A 21,151-nucleotide genomic window follows, 5' to 3' on the forward strand; every position below is an offset into this window, starting at 1 on the left:
CACTCCTGGCAATGAAACCAGCTATTGCTATAGAAAATATTCAGCAATTCATTTGAAGAAAAAAGAAAATATATCCTTTCCCACAGAGATACACAGATTTGGTGGTAGTTTGTTCAGCCAGGGGATTTTCAGACTGTACAAGCGTGTGGTTCCTCTAAGCAACTTAAATTGACGCTAGATTTTTGTTCACCTGGAATTTTCACAAGCCAAAACCTATACCAGTACACTGCTCTGCTCAGTCCTGGAAATGGATTGGTTCTAGATCTCTTAAAAGTCTAGTAGAGAAGCAAACCTCGTGGTTTCACCTCTTTAAACAAAGGAGGGTATAAAATACATTAGGAGTTAAGAAGCTTTTGCTGTAACCTGTGTAACACGTCATAGGTAGCATTTGGAAAGGAATCAAAGATAAACTAAAAGATGAAAAAATGAACTTCTCTGCATGGCAGAAACAATTTTATTGCCTTACAGAACATGTATTACTGCATATGTATATGTACATATGTTTCTAATGCCTGAAACCAAGTCATAAGGTCAATAGCTGTGATACAGATCAAATCCAATTAGGCTCACTGCAGGTCATCCCCTGCATTAAACACTGCAGTGTACAAGAAATATTCTAGAAAATAAAAATGCTTAGAGTCAAAAGTCCCAAGACCACATTTACCTAATTGCCACTGTTACCACAGGTCTATTAGTAAAAAATAACTGTCACACTATATCTCTTAAAGAGAATATAGCTTTTCTCCTATATCTTCTAAAGTGTTTCTTTATCTACTGAATCTACAGTTTTAGGACTATTAACACCTTCCCATTCTCCTCCCAGTGCAGCATTAGTATCTCCGTAATAACAACTACCTCAGTGACATGTATTATAAATGAGCTCTTTACCATTAACAGTCTAAGTTTTACAGAAAGAACAAAGCTTTTATTTCAAATATTTGCATAGAAATAACCTTGCACTGAAGAGAAGACTGGACAAAAGACAGAGAGATTCCACAAGTTGTCAGGAGCAGGAGGTGAAGGGAACACCTTGTAATGCTTTGATTTCTAATTAGAATGCAAGATGCTTGAGGCAAATAGTAGATCTGAGATGGTCAATTAAGAGTGCTGTTACTATTCTTCCACTGTAAGACCCCCTAAACTTTGCAAAAAGACAGAAAATCATTACAAAACGGTTCAGTGTCTAGGTAGCTATCCTTTGGGAAAGAAAAAGCTTATTTGTATCAAAATACAGGCAACAGATACAACTAGAGTAGTTTTATCTTCTGGTTTCCAAGGAGACAAGTGACCTCTACCTACTTCTCCTAACAAGTGTTTCAAAGTCATATCATAGCAACTAAAGCCATAAAAACCATAAGAAAGTAGCTCAATGCTAGAGACAATCTGCTTCTTAAAGCTCAGGTTGGTCTGAGACGTAACAACTTGGGTAGTTTACCAATACAACTTCAATTTTTGGTGTCAGTCCACAAGCTTCCTTTAACAGAGCATTCTCTGTAATAGATGTTGCAAACCTTTACTTCAAGGAATGGAAAATACAGGCAAGAAAGGCTCCAATATGGAAGCACAGACAGTATACTACAACCAGCAAGTGATCAGGGTGATAATCTAACTTTAGCACACATGGGGCAAGTCTTCCTGTCATCCAAAATCCATCCTTTCACAGTCCATCAGCAATTCTTTGAAGCAAACATTTATGTTGTATCAGCAATTCTCCATTTTAGTATTCCAGAATCTCAGGAGGATTCTGCTTTCTTCCTCAGCCAAGCTCAGGAAACCTCCTGGAGCCCACAGTATGTATAATCACATTTTCAATGCCCTCCTAATCTACAAAAAGCAGATTTGTTTTGGCAAAGCACGCAGTTAAAGAGATTCTCTGTCTCTCCCCACTTCCCTATCAAGTATCACTCATGTTTACAACGTAGTAAGGAAAAACTTTTTCTTGGAGAAACTGCTTCAAGTTTCTACAGTTAAAGTTCACCATCTGTTCCCAGGTATCTGCACATATTTTAACTTCCTTGTGTCCCTTACCCTCATTTTCCTGCTGTCTTTCCTTCACGTGTTCAGGCAGAATGCTGTAAAGCAGAGGTGGAGATGGTGATCTGCAGGACTCTGAGGTGCTGCTGTGAGCCAAGGGCACACAAATACCAAGCCTAGGGTGAGTTATGGCTAATTTCAGCCTGTCCTAATCTATCTCAGCTGACAGTAATAAAAAGAAAACAAGATGTCATCAGAATATATGAAAGCCCTAGATACCTAGTTCCACTTTGTAATTGTGCAGCAGATTAACAGGTTCTCTGTGGCATTTTCAAGATTGTACTGCTTGTGTGGTAGGGCTGGGAAAGTGGCTTTAAGAGATTCACAGCTGTCGGTGGCAAGTTCCTGCATCCTAAACAGCTGTCTGGGCACAGACTAACCAAAAATTCAGGAAATGTGACAAGAAAACCTTTTGTTTCAGGAGACAGAAAAAAAAAAAAGTGGAAGAGACAGTTATTTTAGGCCTGACTAATAAAGCATTTGAGAATATAAATGTGTGAAGGTGTTTTGAATGAGATCATGAGAGACAGCACCCATGATTCTGCAAAAAATAAGTGAGAAAAGCTGAACAGGAACAAGACAGCTATAGGTCAAACTCACAGGTGCTTTAGATGAAATGCAATGCTAACAAACACAGGAGAAAAACATTAGCGTCTAATGCCAGAACTGGGGGTTGCAGTGCAAAATGGGTTAGGGAAAAGATACAAACAGCAATAAGAAACAAAAAAAAAGGACTTAGAAAAATGTAAGCCGAGGATTTCTCCAATAAGGCAAATTACAAATGCAGCCCTCCCCCCCCCAAACACATCCAATACCTGTTTTGCTTAATCTTCAAAGAAGAGTAAGAGATCAGATATTGAGCACAACTGGTAACGAGGAAACAGAAAAGAGTTTCTAATAAAATCAACAAAAACCCAACACCACACAAAATTCCAGAAAAATAAAGAAGCCTTGCTAAAAACAAAGATACAGTTATTCTGTTCCCCTCAATCCCACAGCTGACAAAACACACACAGGAGAACATAACAGAAGAAAACCCACACTGCAGGGGCCTGATGAGTGCTCATGGTGCCTCTACCACGGAGCAGGGCTTTGATCCTCTACCACCTCCACAGCATGATTGTCACTCAGGTTTTCTACTCACTGCTACCCGTGACAAGTTTTACAGCCAGCCAGCTGTAATTCAGACTTCATTCCACTACAAAATTCTACATTTTCACATCCTTTTTTTGCCACATATGTAACGCCGTACCCTATTCTACCTCTTGACCAGTCAAGCATGTCTTACACTGTTATCGGATTTGTAATTCTCTCCTTTCCAACTGTTTGCATAAAGGACAGTCTTCCACTTTGTATAGGACAAATAGAGTTAGTACTCACGGAAATTTATTTTTAGAGAAAAAGTGCTGAAGTTCCCACTTTTGTGTTTCCCTGTCTCTGAGGTTCTCTGAGAAATTTATGTGGCTCATTCATAGAGCATCTCCCTGCTACTGCAAGCTCTCTCATTACACAGATAGAAAAGAAAATGAAGCAAATCAGAAATCAAGTGTTGATTATTCGCAGTCCTGTGCTCACTCCTAATTCTCCTTGGAAGCACAGCCTCACCTAATTACAAGATCCTCAGCACTCACAGCTGTGTGGTACAACGTGACACAGGTGTGCAGAGAGAGAAGCACAGGCATCTTGCACTGATATCTCTGTGACAGGGTATTTTCCAGAATTCCTGTGATGATCAGCACTTGATGATACAGAAGGTTACATAAACAGGCAGGCAGACCAAGGTAGATAAGAAGAGATGTAACACATACTGACAAACACGTTTTGGGGTACAAGTGTTACAACACAGTCAGCAGAAAGCCCAAGGCAAAATGGTATTTTATTGAGGTAAATCACATAGCATGGAGCAAGGTTAAGCAAGGTTATCAAAACTTTTTATTTCATAAAAAAATAAACTGCATGCAGCAGTCTTTTTTTTAAAGGAAAGATCTGACTAGTATGAACCCTAGCCATAGAATTCCCACTAAAACTGCTACTTTTACAAAAGGCTCTTCTCTCTCCCACTGGGAAGCAACAAAGCATCTGCCTGTGTTCAAAAGGCCTCAAAATAAAAGCACAGTAACAGATTCAAAAACATGAATGTGCCACAGGGCTATAAATCAAAAACCTTCAGTATAATTTGGCTTAGAGTGCATTTTTTTTATTGACTATAATCAAAGCCCTTTAGGTCTGTGGCCTTTGTAAGTGTCAATAAACAGGTGAGCTGTATTTGCAGCTGCATGTCAATCTCAACGCCAGGGAAGTACAGGACTTTCTTTGCCAGCTATGAACTGCATTACAGAATTTTTTGTGTTATCTCTAATTTATCTTAGGAAAGCACAGGATCCCTGTAGCAGAAAGTCTTCTAGTGACTCACAGCTGCTGGGTGTAACCCCTTGGCTTAATATCACTGCACATCATTGTCTTCAACCACCGGCCTGGTGATGTTTTAAGGCAGCAGGATGCTGGCAAGGTCTCAACACTCACAATATCTGTAGCACTCCAGGAATCTTAGGTATTGCCAGTCTTCTTTTACATTTCTCATCATCCCTTTTAGAAAAGAGTTTAAGGTTGACAATAACCATGTGTATGCAGTCAGCCTCAACATAAAGCATTTCCTGACATCTCTTAATAAAAAAAAAAAACCCACAATCCAAGAGTAAGTCATTAAAGTCTGATAAGATCTCATTCAGTCTGAAAATTCAAGATTTGGAAACTGATTTTCCGTTACTGAAGAGTTGTATTGACAAACTGTGTTTATAGATTAATTCTAATCTGGGTTTTCTGCTCCCAAACTATTCTGAGAACATCAATCTTCCAAGCTAAATTCTGATATTTACAGGTAGGATATTGCACTAAATTCACAGTGAGTCCTTTGCAAAATTGATAATCTTAGTTTTTGCAAAAGACTATATTTTATAAATGTAGTTCATCATCAAACGGGCTAAATATTTTAAAAATTCTACCATTCAAATGACTGAAGAAACATATTTGGGCAGCTGCCTTAGAAACCTCCCTTCTTGAGAAGTACTTTTGAGTGCATCAGCGAAAATGGGCTTAGACTGAATTTAATCTTCATGAGAAATCATGGCATGTATAGAGCTTTTTTACTGAGCTCATCATGTGTCCACTGAGGAAGGCTGTACCACGTAGATATATACTGGCTCACTTGGATGAAATCCAGCTTTTCCAAGAGATCAGCTGCCATGTAGACATCCTAGCACATTGACATATTTTTCAAGAGAGCACAGCACCCTGTGCTTCTCCTTAAGAGGAGCTTCTTGGAAAAATCCAGCCCAAAGGGAAGGGTGGGGATGAAGACCTTCAGTCTTTTTCCTGACGCTCTGAAAATGTAAGGTAATTGCACAGGAGAAGTCTACACACAAATATTTATATTTATTAGTTCTATTAGTGTATATGATAGCTTTCTGTAAAAAGATAATCTCTAAGAGTAAAAAGGTCTGTATATGTATATTGAGTTGTTTATGTAAATACATTATTTCTGCATGCTTTCCAATCAACATTTTAGTTATGATTTGTACTGCTTAGTTATAAACTCAATTTATTTATTTGCCAAAGTAAACACAGCACAGAAATTAACAGTTATGTATTTCTAGGCTAGAGGTGTCAAGGAGAAGGTTTGACTTCCAGAAAACATAATAAAAAAATAAATTTAGTAATTCATACACAACTGCTTGAAGGTTAGGAAGAGGACTGATTAGTACCGAGATTATGGATCAGCATAGAAGGGACTGTAAGCCTAGAATTATTATTGGATTAGAACTCTATTTTGGACAAAAATTACTTGGGTGGCTACCTAGATAATCAGGTTGGTATCACTGGGCTAGGTTTTTCACTTGGAATAAGGCTCAGACCAAAACGTGAACAGGGATCAGGAAAGCAAGGGTTAAAGACCTTAGATGATGCTTGATGCTAGTAATGATAAATGAGAAAAAAGCTCTTCATGTAGTAATTCAGAGTATGTTTAATGTCATTGCTCCAGCTGGACATCTTCCAAAAACAATATTCCAAAATGTAACTCTCTTCCAGTTTCAACATGAGTAAGAGATACAGCTTCCTTCCATCTGATACATTTATGGTGTAAGCACAAGTTAATGGTTTATAATGTAAACGGAAAGTGCAACTCACATGGCCAGGGGTATATTAAGGGATGAGAGGAGAAAAATCTTCAGGACTAGATCTTAAAAAGAGTTTCTAGCGTGGAGAGACAAATAACAGCCCAAGGGTCATGGCTTAGACTGTAGTTAGGGACGGCTCAAGAAAGGAGCTGAAGTGGGCGTTAAATCATAAAAGTGGCCATTAAATCATAAAAGACAAACATGACCACAGGTAAAAGGATGACAAAAATATATTAGTAAGGTAGAAGCTATACCAGAAATACGACTTGTACTTGCCCCATTTTAGCCCTGCGGGTCTTAAAAAATCCATCACGCATTTGACCTTCTCCCAAATCCTGCAAAATGGACTGCATCTTCCTGTCCTGTCCATAGCACTCACTTCAGCCCTGGGAGCCCTTCAAGACTCAGCACTACTTTTGGTTCTGCAAATGCTCCCGAAATGAGAGTTGGAGGAAGCGGGGCTAAATGAGCTGTCACTCCAATTCAGGCAAGTACTAACTAGCCTTACAACTACACTTAGATTTAGCTTTCAGGAAAGCAGAAAAGCAGGAGTAAGATGAATGCTGCAGGCTGAGAGCCTTCAGGGTGACATGAGGACTGTGGGACAGAGGTGCAAACGTGCTGCCATTGGCGGTAAGGTATGTCAAGTCCCACTGCTTTGCTGGAAGATGGTATTTAGGTTGAGGATAGAGCTCGAAAAAGGAGAGCATATGCAGCTGAGTGATAGACCTTGACATGCTCACATGGCTAAAATAAGAGCTTGAAAGAACAGGAAGAAATGTAATGTCACTCCTAGAGCTGGTATGAGGCTCGTGGGTACAGCTTAGGCTGTGACTGGTCAGGTAAAAAGAAACTCTAGAGGTGAAACTGGTCATGGATCGTCAAAGATTTAAAATAAATCACATGGAAGAAACTGTAAAGTAGTTACTAGTCCTACTATAGCCCCTGGTAACAATCCAGAGGAAAGGCTGGGCTAGTTTAAAGTTGGGAATGCACAGCAGGAAAGCTAAAATTAATGGTGATTCTTTAAAACCTCCCAGGGAAAAAATGAAGACTAGAGGAAGCATAAGGAATTAATTTATCACTGTGTTTTAGATAGATATCAGTTTTTCTAGCAATTAGGTTGGATTTAGACTAGGTTAAATCTTGGGAGACAAGAGCCCACTGAAGGCTGCTATTGCTCCTCAAGTACTAAGCAAGGCATAGGGCCAGTTCAGTCAGCATTTGTCCAGCAGTGTAAGCTCTGCCTTCTCAGAGATCAAGTACAATGGGAAAGATCTAAAGGCCTGGCAGAAACATCTGCCATAAAAGACTGAAACTTCAGGCTCAAGTAATGCTATACACAAATATCACACAAAATCAGTGCTTCCTAAAAGAGCCAGTAATCATCAGTAGTCTTCAATAAAGTGCTCTTGATTTAGCATTTAACAGAGGTCTTGAAAAGATCTTAAGTAGTACAGACAGTAGAAAAAAACTGGCTTCAGATTTCAAGTACTACCTCTCCAAAATTTGTAAGTATCTCTTGAAGGCAGACCTTGGGAGATTGAAATAGTTACAGGCTTGGACTAAGAAGGAAGAAGAGAATATTTTGTCTTGGAAGGGAAAGAAACCTCTATCCTCTCCCACAACAGCTTTGAACCATTTTTCCTTTTAGGCAAAGGACACTGTTAAAAGATGTCTGGCATTAAGATCTACAGATGGTTTTACAATACATGAGAATTGCTTGTACTCTTAGGGTTTTGTGAGCTCAGAGGATGACTGATGAATGCTTTTGTTCAGGTAAAGACTGAAGAGTAAGTTAGCTTTAATTTGGCCAAAGTCAAGTTAGTTGTGGTTACATCCCTCATGATTTAGTAAGGTTAACAGTAAGAAAACATATTGCAGCAACCAGTTGTTCTCTGAAAATGCAGACCTTTCTTTTGTGCTTCCTAATGAGCAGAAAAAAACCCCCATGGCTTTTGTAGCACCTTACATCTCAGAAAGAAAATTTCTATGATTATTGGTGGGAAAAAAGAGAAGTTAAAGAATCTCCTTAAAAAGAAGTCTGTCAGAATCCATTAGATTTCCAAATACAGAAGCAGACACACAGATGACAATCCCATTCTAAAGTTTCACCCTTTTATCTGACAGCATATGAGGTTATTACAGTATTATGATGCTTTAGTCTTTCCTCTTGGCATTTGCAGTTTTTCTGATGAGCCACCCACCTCCTCTTCCCCCAGGCCTCTAAGTACCTATGCTCACATTGGTTTATAATCCAGTCTAGTAGAGTGTAGTTAAATACATCTCACTGGTTTTAATTTCATAACAGTTTCTTTCATACCTCCAATGCTCTTAGACTCACAGTACTTCCTCTGTATTGTTTTGTGTTGCCCTGCACACTCTTACTGATTTTATTCAGAGTTGATGCTCAGCATCTTTCAGAACGTAATCTTATTTTATAGACATAGGCTCTAATACTTCCTTAGGGCTTGTCTGGTTATTGCTGTGTTCCTTGGTTGAGATGAACATACAGGGCTCAAAAAGTCAATGATGTGGCACCACTGAGTCTATCCTGCAGCAGCTGTAATCAGGAGCCAGAATGGATGTAGCAGTGACAATAACCGAAGGAGAAGCAGCTTGTCACCCCCTTCATCCCATGATACAGAACATCTGCTGAATCTGCTGAACCATACATTAACGGGAATTAGCCCTTCAGCACCTCCCAAAAGGAGACTACAAGCCTTACAGTTTAAATAGACCTCCAGAGTAGAACTATATCACCCCAGATAGCCCAGTTTCTTGAGTTCAGGTTGTCCTAAGTTTAAGAACCTCTCCCACTTCTGCAAATGTTACCTGTTCAAAACAGCTAGAGCACTATTTTTTCTAACCTCCATTCATTAAGCTTGTTTGGACAGCTCCAGGGAATATCAGAGATACCTTTGAAAGAATGGATTCCAGTGTTAAGGGGAGGATTGTGCAGACTTGAGATAGAGAAACACATTTTTGGGAACTAGAGCTACGTTGCATAATCTTGCTATCAAGTATTCTTTCAGGTGAGTCTGCAACATCATCTGGCTGGGAAAAAAGAAGTCCAAAAGTGAGATATGTTGCCATTGTTATGATCACAACATAACTATAAGAAAACTACTTTAAGACTGCCCACAGTCAAACATAAAATGCATGACTAAGCCTGGAAATCTTACAAAATGCAATCAATGAAAGACAAAATACTGAAAGCCACACATTTCCTGAGGCCATATAAAAATATTACGAACGAGACAAAGAGTACTAGAAACTATAAAAATGGGGTGTAAAAAGATATTTGAAACTGCTTTGTTTGCAACCATGCACCCTTTTAAGATTTTCTTCTATGACATAAACAAATGTTACCACACTCCAGGGCTTCAGTTTAAAAACTGCAAACTGCACAATATTTATTATGTTGCCTTAGATCTACAAGGTATATCAGAAAGCTACAAATTCCATGAGGAAATTTTAGTTTAAGTTAACATGGACAGCTGAGAGGAACAGTAAGCATGATGTATACTGAAATGAATCCTCGCTAGTATTTGCTGCAGTAAAACAAGGTGTATTGAAAGAGACCTCCCTGTTATTTTTTACTTCTTTCCCTGCAAAAATAATGAAGGTTATCTTCTGTGTACTTATGGAATTACAGAGAATTGGTCTGGCTGGTGTTTTAGAATATTTAATCCCTTTACATCAGCAAAGGGATTCATTCGCAAAGAAAGCAGGCAGCAGAGTGAATGCTGTAATCTTTTTCTTTAAAAACACAGTTGGCACAGAAATTGTCCATTTTACTCAGGAGGATGCAATTACACTTCAGCTTTCATGTAAAGCTGCTTCGTGAAATTGAAAAGCCTGCACATGAACAGAAACAGAACAACGGGGAAAAAACAAAGGCTGTAGCTGGATATGGATCATTTCTCCTTCTCCACATGGTTTGAGGGAAAAATAGCTGGGTGCACTGGGTGAAGACAAACTGCAGTAAGCAAGCTCGTATCAGCCCTGCTGCCCTAATGGCAACAAGGAGTCCAGAACTGAAGAGTTCAGACTCCTGGGGAAAGCAGATAATCCAAGACCTCATTCTTTAAGTAAAGATTTATGAGTTACACAAGAGAAAAAACAACCACTAAAAACAGAACAAAACAAACCAACCAAACAAACAAACAAAACAGAGTAATGGGAAGTCATCTTACGTCTCAAGGGAGGAAGAAGAATCTTGCTGGTCAACCCAAATCCAGCTGCTGGGACTAAAAAGCCCCACTCGCTGCTGGCTCTGCCAAAGCCTGTGAGAGATTGCAATACAAATTGCCAGGAATGGTTTAACTGATCATGTTTCTGTAAGGAAATGTCACTGTGTTTGTTTGGTTTAGGAACGTTAAAAGAAAAATAAACTTTTTGAAAGAGTGGAGAAGAAAAGATTTTAAAAGGTAGGTCTTCCTTCGTCCCACTCAGCTGGATATAGCAAAATTAGCTCTAGGAAACTCACTTAGAAGGAAGTATCAAGCATTTGTTTCGGGGTGCTCTCGTCCCAAGATGTGTTCCAACCACTGAAGTCCTTGGCTACATGAAGACAGTCCCGCTCTTATTAGCAAAAGCAAAAAAAAAAACCACTCTAAAAAAAAAAGGCATGTTTTCTGCCCAGCTAGAACAGGGGCTATCATGAAATACCTTCCAATTTCAAAAAATTGGAAAGACATTTCTCATTCAACTCTTGTTGTACCATAATGAACAAAAGGAAAGTTTGGATTCAGATACAAACTATAACTTTCATGTCAGAAACTCTCAGCTTTAGAAATTACACTCTGATTATGTAAGGCTGCAATAAGTTAATTAAGATCTATTAATCAATGTTAGTTCCAATGTTAGAAGCAGCAAATTGGGTCAGAAGATACTGTTTCTACATTCACACAAATACAGCTTATGCTGTAAGACATAAGTGAATTAAAGTCTTGATCTGTTAATTATCAAGGTCTTTACCATAAAGCTTTAGATACTTTGATCAAATGTTAGAGAAGTCCTGTGACAGACAGATGAGCCTTTGGAAAAAACAAGGTGCTCACATTTTATAAGGATTTCTCCTTGTTTTATGAGTATCAAGTTGTTGGACAGAATAAAAAGTTCAAAGACCTTTTTGATGAATATCTTAAAAATGTCTAGTTGCTATCAATAATCAGATTAAATTTCTGTACCCTTGATATTTGGCATGTCTGCCAAGAAAGAACAAAGTTATTACCAATGACCTCTTTGTCATGTAACGCAGAGAAATTTAAGGCACTATTGACAGTTCAGTGGGAGAAGTACCAATAAAATAATCATATCACACATTCCTTAGTTTGCTCACATTTGTACTTTGATAAAGTATACATTGGAAAGGAGACATACCTGTCTGGTTTAATAACTTAATGTGTTTTAAGTCCACTGTGTGATTCAGAAGGAGGAACTGTAAAGGTTTCATCTCCTAATCCTTTGGTTCTATGCAACAGTGCAGAACTGAAGCGAATCCACAATTTACAATGAAAGACTAAGTTCTAGAGGACAAGATGAGATCCATCTTGAACTAAAATCCCCAGGCCCCACACAGACAAACAAATCTCAGAACCAACTGCTGCCATCTACTGAAATGTTCCTATTGCACCAAATACAGGCACCCATATAGACCAGTTTGCTTTGACTTAGCTTTGAATAAAGGCTGTTATACAGCATAAAGAATTCTTTAATTCTTAATTCTTAATTGTGTCATCACAATTAATTTGCTGGGAGTTGCACTGGATGTTAAATGGCCTGAGATGGGCTGTTTTCAAAGCAATTTAGACAAGGCTTTATGTTTTGTCTAAACTTAATCCATATTCAACAGCAGCTTCAAAGGTATGCTTATTTACTCAAGCAGGAATACTTTAAATCAAAATAAATTTTTGCTACACTAAACCACGTCTAAGACATCAATGTAAAATGCTTTTGCATGATTTTCCTTCAAGACAAAAATGCACTGCTCACTTAAATTCTTTCCTTATCTGGCTAGATAGCCTCCTATTGCATAGAAAACTGCATTTACTTTACTGTATATTGTGTTGTTTATATTTTGCCTCATATTCCTATGTAATCATAGTCATTTTCTATTTAAAGAAGCCAGAAAACCTAAAAAAATTTTTCCACAGTCATAATATAATTTTCTTTCTTTAGAAAAGCTTATGAAACCTTCTATTTCTTTTAGTATTTTCCCACAGGTCACGCTTACAAAGAATTGTTTTCTAAGAGTTGTTTTGTTTCTCTTTTCTGAAGACTCTTTAGCTTGTCAATATCTGAAATTGCAGTATCCAAAACTTGCATTAGATGAAGCCTCAGCAATTTTAAATTGTAATGACTATGTCCTTTGTCTTCCATGCAACATTCCCAACCATATTCCCAACTGCAGAACCACGTTTGTCCTTTTTTTGCAACAGTTTCACATTGTCAGCTTGCTCTGTGTGTTTTTCCCCCATGACCATAAATTCGTGTTCCGAGTCCTGCTCTAGTCAGTTATTCCATACAGCACGTGTACAGGGTGGAGAATGCATTCCTCACCTTCTGCTTCCCAATACGGGGGAAAGGGGCCATCGACTTTCACACATGATCCATGGAGACAGGCACACACCTCAACAAAATTCAAAATATCCCAGTTACTGACCAGGGAGCTTGCTGGAGTCAACCCGCTCCAAGCACCACTGCAGAGGCAGCCCAAGGGAATGCTGGGACCAGCATCACACTTTACATTTTCCCCGTTTCCTCCAGACTGAAAGGTGGATCCCATCATCCACCTGGAATACTGTTTAGAATCCTCTGCCAAAGACAGGTACTCTTCCAGAAGGGTTAAAATCAAAAAACATAATAGACAAAACGGCAGGATCTCAGTATAACAGCATCGCTTAGATCACATTCCAGTAAGGGGAGGCCAGGAGTCAGTTCATCACAGAAAATGTTTTTGCCCACAGGTTCTGGCTCACAGAACAACTTAACAGCTCACTTACAGATGGCCTGTGCCCTCTGCCTTGCTAAAGCAACCTTAACTCTCCTGGCTGAAAAGATATTACTCTGTTGAAAAGAACTGAAAAGTCACAGTGCCTGAAAAGTCACATGGCTCTCAAAGTTAACAGTAGCTGACACAGGCTGGGAACATCTCTGTGACAGCGTCAATATTTAACCACAAAAGCACGGAACATGAATCCCAATTTCCTGCACAGTCGTTTACCGTGGATTTTAATTCTTGGAGGAATTAATAACAAGAGAAAACCCTTCTCACACAGCAAACTAGGTGCTTACCTAGTTTCTCAGCAAACAACCCATATGTTTTACAGACATTAATCATTTGTGAGAACTTATTTTTAACATAAATTCTGGTGTTATACGAAAGTTGAACTGCTACCATTTGTCAGTTTTCCCTAGATTTAGGCAACAATGTATTTTGGGAGTATGACTCAGGAAAGCATTCACATGACCAAGTAAAGCAGGTGGCCAGGACCTACCACATAGCATCAACTTCATCAGATCATCCTCAGAGAAGGAAAAATAGCTCTTAGCTGTTTGGGGAGATGATCAGAGGGTGGAAGAAAAACTGTTCTAAAGCACAGGTCATAATTCTTACAACCAATAAAGCAAACTAGAGAGTCTTCTGCCTCAGCATCACAAAGCAATACATTTTATAAAAGCACTACTCTTCTGATGAAAGTGTTTATTCTGTGTTGCCGGTTAAATCTGGAAAAACTTATTTACAGATGGGGCCTCAGTCCTAAGTTTAAATTATGCCTGTGCCAAAGAAACAGCGTGCCTAGTTTTCCCTCAAATGTATCTCACACAGCAGCACAGCTCATTTATTCACCCAATGTTTCAACTGCAAGAGAAGAGAGAAGTTGTTTGTTAGTCTATTGGGAAGGGATATGCCCAAGATACACCAAGATCCCCCTGTCTTATGCAGATTTAAGCCCAGCACTGGGTTCTGTGGTTACACGGGAGCAGAAGGCTGGCGGCCACTGCACTGAGGTACCTCAAGTTACACTGCAGCCAAAGCAGCATGTTCAGCTGTGATTCCTTCAACTCCTTCTTCCAGTGAATAAGAGGAGTTTGAACAATGCTATTTCTGTCATTTGTTCACTTAGTAACAAGGCTGAGTCCAAGTCAGCTTTTATAAAATCTAGGGAGTTTTTCAGGATAAGTTTGGGTTTTTTTTAAGGATAAGTAGTTTTCATCATTAGCCAGAGATTTGAGAAAAGGATCCTACCATCTTTACTCAAACCAACACTCCAGGAGCACTACCACAGGCAGTCCTGATTCAGACTGATACTTGGGAAACATCTAACTGTAGGGACATGGGTTGTTCCCTGTAATTATAGCCAGAAGTATTCTGGTACTTGAAACAATGTACAAATGTGTGCTTCAACTCCTGATTTGAATTCATGCTTGTGAGAAAACAGATTGCACATTCAACCATTTCCACATTTCCTACTTCAAGAATACCTAGCAGAAAGCACATTCTTGATGCAATTAATTGACTATTTTTAACCAATACTGCCTTCTGGATTGACTCTAGCTTATTTGATTATATGTTAATCAGAACTAAAGATAGATCTAAAAGGAATAAAAATTTTCACCAAGCCACAAGGGGACTTGTGGACCTATTTTACTTGCAAACATTCCATCTGATCTGTCACTTAATTAAAAATGTGTTCTCGATCTAACTACCTTTCAAAGAAGGTCATGACCACAGAAACACTAGCAATATGTGTTATTTGCAAATCATTAATCTATCAGAAATCAAAAAAGAGTTTTCCCTTGGGTGTTGAGGTTTGGTTTTTGGGATTTTTTTTTAACTTATTTAGGCAAAGTTTCTGTTATCTTTTAAAGTTCAAGGATAAAGGACTGCATCCTCCTCACTGAAAGCTACTTTCTTAGCATTCTCTTACAAATCCATCATAAAACCACAAAACGTTTTATTCCTTCTTTTGGTTAGGAAATGTTAACATGTAGCTGTAAGCAGCTGAGTGGAAATACATTAGCAAGAGTTATTCTGCAGTCCACATTATGACTGAGCTCTTACATATTTACTCATATGAACTGTACCACTCAGTGAGATTGTCAATAAGAGTTAATTATATAAAGGTTCTACTAGATAGTATGATAACAATTTTCACATTAATTTTTGTAGCAGATGATTTTGCTTTTTGAACTAGGAAAAAAAATGCTTACAGGTAACAGCATTTACTTTATTCAGTGGCTTTAAGGTTTGCTAAGCGTGATTCAGATTTCATATAGAGTCCTGAATATCAGCCAGACTCTTATAATTGTTTGGGGTTTTTTTTTTTGGACAAGCTACTTCCAGTCACATCACATCATCATTCCACCTTGCAGAAAATGGGCTCTATTGTTTATGCATTTACAAATACTCAAATGATACAAAGCTGGGGGGTTTTACTTATTGACTGCAGATGCATAAAATACAGGACCAGCTCGTGTTGTTGTCTGACTCCCACTAGCATGTTAATATATATAACAAACTTCATGGGTATATTTGGAATGAGCTAAGACACCCCAGTTTCAGGAGATTCTTTTGCAATATCAAGCTTTCATCTTCCTTAAGAACTTGGATATTTCAGAACCTGAAGGGAGGGTAGTAGGAACAGTGCCTCAGAAAAGAACAGTGCAATGGCTGTCCAGGTTAATGTAGGAACACTCATATTCTTCTTCTAAACAATAGTCAACCAAGCAATGTAAAGGTCAATACTTTTGCTCTCTATCCGTGAAAAACTCCAGCTATTAGAGAGAAGACAGTGTTGTGTCTCCAGCATAGTTACAGTTATAGTGCAGTTTAGGGAACACACTTTGGCAGTAAAAGAAAGGCATCACATGTGATGATTTGACTGTTGGACCATCCTTTACTTCCAAGCATGCCTTTGATTATGCCTGGGATATCAATTTCACTCTTTCACACCGTGACTTCACATGTATTTTTAATATTAAAACTTCAGTAGTAAAAGCAGCATCAACTGACAGGCTAACATTAAGGGAAAGTGTCATAAATAATACCCCATCGAGCAGGAAAAAGAACCTTGGAAATCAGGAAAGGTGGATTCATACTCAGCATGCTGACTCCATCAACTTTCATTGGACTCCCTTCAACATTCAGGTCCAGGGTTAAATTCTGATTTATAGTTGAATAGGTATATGCAGAACTTCAGCTAGAAGGAGCTCAGTGTAACATGCTCACTGAGTCTCCCCTTGGTAGCAGGAAGGTTCTTTGTGTGTTTATTTGCAAGACCAGAGAGCTGGTGTTCAGGGATGGAAAGCCAGACAAAATTGCAGCATCCAAAGGGGAGATAAAAACCACCAGCTGCAGAGACAGGACTTTAAATCCATGTGAGCAGTCAATAACAAAAACCACAAACCACAGGCTTGGGAATTCAACAATTCTCCCCGAGCTCAATTCACTCTCAAGACTGAATTATTCAGTAAACTTTTTTCCCGGTAGAGTTTGCAAAAGCTGTCAAGGAAGAGACTGTCAAATTGGAATTAAAGTCAAATCAGAAGAGCTGTGTTTTCCTCTCTCTTTCTCAAGTTTTAAGGAAGCTTTCTTAAGATAGATGAAAATAGCATATGACAAGCTACAGCACCCAGAGTACTCTCTCTTAACAATGTGAATGGTACAAAGACCAAGAAAAAAAACGTTTATCTGCTATAAAGAGGTCATGAAAGTGAAAGAGCTCAGATTCATGTTACACGTTTCCAGTCTTCTGGCCAGTATCTTCTACTCTGAACTTGCATCTCTTTCTCTTCTATAGGCAGTAAAGATTTGTCCAATAGCGACGCAGGGAAAAAACCAACCAAAAAGAAACCAACCAAAAAATCCCATTGATGGGCTACAGTGGACTCCTGTAGCTATCTTGCTTTTTCTCATAACCTTCATTCAGACAACTCATTCATTATCTACACCTCTTCAACTGACTCCGTAAAATGTAGCTGAGTGCCAGTTGTATCAGGACATTGCCTGTCAGATGTATATTCCTAATCCTCTAGTACAGCTTCTAGTGACACTTGATGGTATCTAAGAGATTTGACACACTTTTTCTCTGCTTAATGCACGATAGACACTTTGCTCTTCCTTCAGGACCTGCTGTGAGAAAGCAACCTACTTACCACCATTCAGAAAACTCCAAAATGACATTTCACCCATTCTGACATGGAAGCAGCTTTACAAGCCTCCTTCAGAGGAAGGAACAAAGCTTTGTACTATTCTAGCACTTAGCACTGGTTTTAGGCATTATGCTTTAAAAATATGAACAGATGTCAATAACTGACATGGGATTTAAAATAAAAAGTCCTAAGATTTTATAAGTACCATAATGAAAATACACCGTCATCCCTTCTTTCATCACAGTATTTAACAGTGATCTCAAAATCTTCAAATGATGACATATTATTGGCTGTACCCAAGAACAGCTATTTTTGTATGTTATCATTCTCAAAATGAGGATACCACCTTCCCTTTAGTTAACACTAACTTGTTTCCATCTGACCTCTAGAAGTCAGTGATGAGTAAAAAGCCCAAATGAGGGCATACCTATTTTCTAAATATCCTCCCATTAAAAGCAGTGCTAAAATCTTCTGTGAAGATCAACTAACTCATCTCAAGAATGAAGCTGCTCAGAAAAGCACCATCTCACAAAAACTCAGTAGTAGTTACCCACATTTCTATTTCTTATATGTTCACCTAAGCACTTTCTATTTTTAGGCAGCACAAAAACATACATCCATTAAGAACAGAAGAGGAAGACTGAGAGTGAGGTAGAAAGTCTGGCACAGCCAATAACAGAAAGATTTGATAGATGTATCACTCTCTGAACCTACAGCAGCATCTCCCTTCTCCAGCCTGGACTTCGGGTGACTGCCTTCAGCTCAATGGCACCCTTTAACCACAGCAATGTTTTCCTTGTTCTCTGTCTTTTTGTCCTACTCATTAATTACACATTCACACACTTTGACTTTTGGGGGAAAAAATAATCTTGTTTGTCCTGTTTCACTAGTAACTTAGTAGCTCTATGTGTTTTCTTGATTTCCTGAAATACACGTGGCCTCATTTCTCCCTTTTCTTAGAGAAAAAGGACACAGTGAGCTTATACCCACCTCTTTGTGGGCAAATGTAATTCAAGCAATTATAAATACAAATGCTTGATAAGTTCTGGTTGGAGCATAGCCATAATAAAAATTCTGATACAAGTTGCCTCCCTTTCTTCTAGAAATGCATTTGTTTCATGAATGCCTCAGCTTTGAAGATGACTTCATTGCCAGCAATTCTTGTGTTACTGCCAGAACACTGGGGAAAAGCTTTATTTCAAGAAAAGAAAGAAGAACATGTCAATTGATGAAGACAGAGCTTTTGTAGGTCAAAGAGTTAAACTTATTCTGACTCTGCGTGTAGTAGGCTTGGGGATTTTTTCCTGACTGCGCTGTGTTGTGTGAGGGCATCTCTGAGCTAAACAGAAAAAAATGGAGTTATAGTCAGTACGAGTTGTAACTCTCAAGATAAGGTTAATAAGAGCATCCCGCTGCATCTTGCAATGCCTTTCTAGGTGCACAGTTAATTAGTACAGCATTCTCTAGGGATCTCAAACGTAACACGGTCCCCTGAATTAGGAAAATCTGCAGCTGACAAAAAGAGTAAACCCATCCCAACTAAGGGGTGCCTGCGAGAAGAGAAACATGCAATCAGTGATAATAAAATGGCAGATATAGTCTGGTTTTCACAAACAACCTCAGGAAGGAAATGTTGCACTTGCTTTGAGACACAGTTGATTACATTTACTGCTTCCATCTCCAGAGACATGGCCATTTGCTCACACAGCGCACTTAGAGCTCAGAGCTTTTGAGAATAGATGCCTTTATTTACGAGCAGTGATGTCCAAAGAGTTTCCTGGCCTCTCCTCTACCAGACTGAAAAATTTCCAACTCTAACCATCTGTATTACAAACATCTCAGCACCTTCAAATTGCTGCTATTCAAAAAATGAAGCAAGATACTCTAGTTATAGGAGAAGGATAAAGAAATTAACACTCATCACCAGGCTGTCCAGAGTTCACTGCAGCAAGCCTGAATCCCAAGCTAGAGATGAGCTTGTGGTCCCACTGGATAAAAACCACACTCTGGTAAATGCATTAATATCACTTTGCAGTTGATATATTTGTCTGTCCTGGACAGAGTACAAGCTATAGAAGAGCTCAGCCATCTTGGCCAGGGCCAAACTACAAAAATATAGCCAAATAATCTGCCTAAATGAGTCACAATGCACAAATTGTACAGTAATTCAAAATCCGGTCACACACGATCACTGGACTAATTCAACTGTACTTCTCAGATATCTCTGTCAGTGGGTTTTGACAGCTCCTCTGTCTTTCCTCCTCTTCATGACATATCACCAGCATTGGCCAGGACTTGATTTTGTGTTACAGATTAAAAAGTTTCTGCCCCCAGAGAGCTTACATGTGTATGAATAATTCACTACCCTTCTTGAAACTGTTTTTCTCTAAAAGACATTCTGGTTTCTCTAGTTGTACCAAGTTCTTTAAATTTTACTTCTTCTTTACTGAAGTAGGAAAAGCAGCAGGACTGCTAAAGCCTGATCCTTAGCGTGACTGACAGTGCCTCTCAAGAACTGTCTTTCTCCCTGCATGATTAGGGAAACAAGGCAATCAGCTTGTGTTTTCCAGCACCAAGATACATATTTGTGCAGCATTTATTGAGACCAGTAGGAATTTTCCCTGTGCTTAGATGTGAAAACATAGACTGATGTCATCAAAACCTCTGGCCTTCAAAAATGTGTCAGCAACTGTAATATCTACATACTATTTTATTATCTATTGTTAATTCCTAATAACAACCAGCCAGTGTGAATGAGTTGCCTGATTACTGATGGAATTATACCTGGTTTATACAATCATGTTTACAAATATCATTTTTCTATTAAAAATTAGAGGGGAGAAACAATGCCTTTGAGACATAAGCAATGCTGCAAAAGCACTAAGAGACACATTACACTAGTAAACAACTTTTCTTATTAACATCCACTCCTTTCCCAAAATCCATCTTATTTCAATGATATACTTTTTTCTTTAAAATGAGAAAAACTTCTACTAGAAAATTATGCTATTTCTAGAACTGTTATCAGCAGTCTTTAAACAGTAGGCTGAACATCCACAGCAGTCTGAACTTTCTGAGCTCATCATGGCCTCTGATATTTGCTTAAACTATTATAAAAGGGGGAGAGAGAGAGAAAAAAAATGAAGTTAAATGGAGCAGCCAGTTCTCAGCTTTTCCCCTTATGACACCCACCAGCCTCCCAGCCTACAAACCCAGAAAGCAAAGCAGCACCTTAAGAATCTCCTACTTGTCAGGATAAACATGCCTAATGGCAGACATCTCCTCAGCCCCCACCTCCTCCGGGAAAGGCTCTCCTGCCCTCCCCTCAAGCTATGGTTGGGTTTCAGGTGCCTGAGGGTTTCTCAGCTGTGCTTTTAACTCTTTTTAACCCCTCGATCAGCCAAGCCAAAATATGAATCCGCTGAACGAAGATCTCCGTTCTGTCCAGGACACCTTTTTCGCTTCCCGGGGCTCCCTATTGCGAGGGGCGCGGGGGCAGAGAGGCATTTCCAGGCGATTAGCTGAGCGAGCGGGATAATTCCTGGGCAGGAGCGGGCAGCGAGGCACAAGGGCACACGGCACGGGACAAGCTGTCGGAGGAGGGCCGGGCCTGCCCAGCGATGGGGAGGGGGAGGACGGGGCGCTGTCCGTCAGGACCCGCGCCCAGCAGCATCCCTCGCCAGCCCCTGCGCCGCCTCTGAAGTTCCCAGACGAGCGGACGAGCTCCGGGGGTGCCGGCCGCCGATCCCGCGGGCCGGGGCGGGGGACAGACCTGCCCC

Source organism: Neopelma chrysocephalum, unplaced genomic scaffold, assembly GCF_003984885.1.
Source record: "Neopelma chrysocephalum unplaced genomic scaffold, ASM398488v2 Primary Assembly neopelma1_24, whole genome shotgun sequence".
NCBI classification, from domain to species: Eukaryota; Metazoa; Chordata; class Aves; order Passeriformes; family Pipridae; genus Neopelma; species Neopelma chrysocephalum.